The sequence below is a fragment of the Solanum tuberosum genome, unplaced genomic scaffold, assembly GCF_000226075.1.
Source record: "Solanum tuberosum cultivar DM 1-3 516 R44 unplaced genomic scaffold, SolTub_3.0 scf00356, whole genome shotgun sequence".
Classification (NCBI taxonomy): Eukaryota; Viridiplantae; Streptophyta; class Magnoliopsida; order Solanales; family Solanaceae; genus Solanum; species Solanum tuberosum.
In genome coordinates this window covers 630,015-631,757 of record NW_006239279.1, presented here as the reverse complement: position 1 = coordinate 631,757, position 1,743 = coordinate 630,015, and the positions used below count along the sequence as shown (strand labels likewise).

At 33.8% G+C, this 1,743-nt stretch overlaps 1 pseudogene; it reads right to left on the bottom strand.

Moving 5' to 3' along the window:
• Positions 1-444: 444 nt before the first annotated feature.
• The window catches only part of LOC102592744 (cullin-1-like), a 3,776-nt pseudogene continuing 2,477 nt past the window's right edge, over positions 445-1,743 (bottom strand).

Sequence of the window (1,743 nt, the reverse complement as noted above, 5' to 3'; positions counted from 1 at the left end):
AATTCAAATTAATTATTTGGAATTATTTCCATAATAGGAAGCCTTAGTAATTAATTATGTGATCCCTCCAGTGCTCATATTTAACTAGAACTCAGAATCCTATTTCTTAAGGGAAAAAGGATTAGGCTTGTGTTTTCTAGTTTTTCAAGAAAGCTGAGTTTTCTTCTCCTTTTTGGATTGGGGAAGAAATCTCTATAAATAGAAATTCTCCTAACCTAGAAAAAGATTGATTAGTTTTCTATTCATACTTGCCCACCCAAGTATTGAGAGAGTTCGGATGTGAACTTGAGATCACTGTAAAAGATCATAACTATTGTCTATCTTGTGGATTCACTTGAAGGTATCTGCTCACGCTTCAAGAAGTAATTCTTAAATTAAATTTCAGTACGTTCGTGTGTTCTAGCATATTATATGTGTTCTAGCATAAACGATATTGATTATCTATTATTCATGTAAACAGTATGATCCTGATATGCCTACGCTGTGCATATATGTTTTCCAACATGAGTAACTCAATCTATCTGAAGAATTAAACAATAACAGAACAGCAGCCTGATAAGTTCCCAGAATCAGTTCAATGGTTTTTGAATCAAACTTCCCATTGACGTTACATGTACCCAATGAATAAATCCATGTCAATTTCCTGTGTTTCGTTTTTGTCTGATAGAATTCGTTGAAGACTTGTACACACTTAGCCATTTCGACAGGGAGACTCAAATCACAAGATTTATAACTAGGCCAGGACCCACTTGTAAGAACTGTGACAGTTAAATCAATTCCAGGACTCGAGTTGTTGCTGAGATATTCTTGAAAATTATTCTGATTTTCCTTAGCCAAAGTCAAGTCTATCAGCATTCCCTCCATCTTTGATGTAAACTGTCCACCACACTGTTGCTTTAGCTTTGTTAAGATAAGCCTTTCGTGGTCATCATTGGCACTTTTATCAAAAAGCAATCGACGAGAAAGCTTCTTCCTGCTGAACTCCGCAAAAAGGTCTGTTGGTCTTTTGAGCATTTTTAATATTAATTTATTGTTAAATTTCTCATAAAGTCCTAGGCTTATTCTGTCTTACTGAAATATGTTGTAAACCATTGGAAGGAATGGGTAATTAGTTTGGCTGCCCGTTAGTGGTATTTAACTGACATATGCAGTACTGCATTACTCCATGCCATATCCATTTCAGTTATGCAACAAATGCAAAATGCCGTTGATGGCATTGGTGTCCACTTGATTGTCAGTACTCTTAATTTCTCCATTATATCTTGTAACCTATGTAACTCGTAAGGCTATTATCTTCATTATTTACTACATCATTATTTTCCTATTCATTACTAGAAAGACATCCTCAACTATAAATAGTGGTAGTCTTCATTTGGTTTTAGGGACACAATAAAATATAGAGTGCATAAAGTTTGTCAAAGAATAGAGTTCTTATTAGTTGAAGGGAGGTTTCTTTTTTGTGGAGCTTTGGGGTGTGTTTGGTATGAAGGAAAATGTTTTCCTAGAAAATGTTTTCCTGGAAAACAAGTTGATTTTTGACTTATTTTCTCATGTTTGGTTGGTGAGTAGAAAATATTTTCCGAAAAAGATTTTTAGTGTTTGATTTATGAATTAAAAATATTTTTGAGAAATATCTTTTATTTTTACTAGAGTAGAAAATAATTTTTGAAATTGAAAATATTTTTTAAAAACAAACTTAATTTTTTTTGGGGGTGGGGGCTGGTAGGGGGTGGGGGGAGGTCG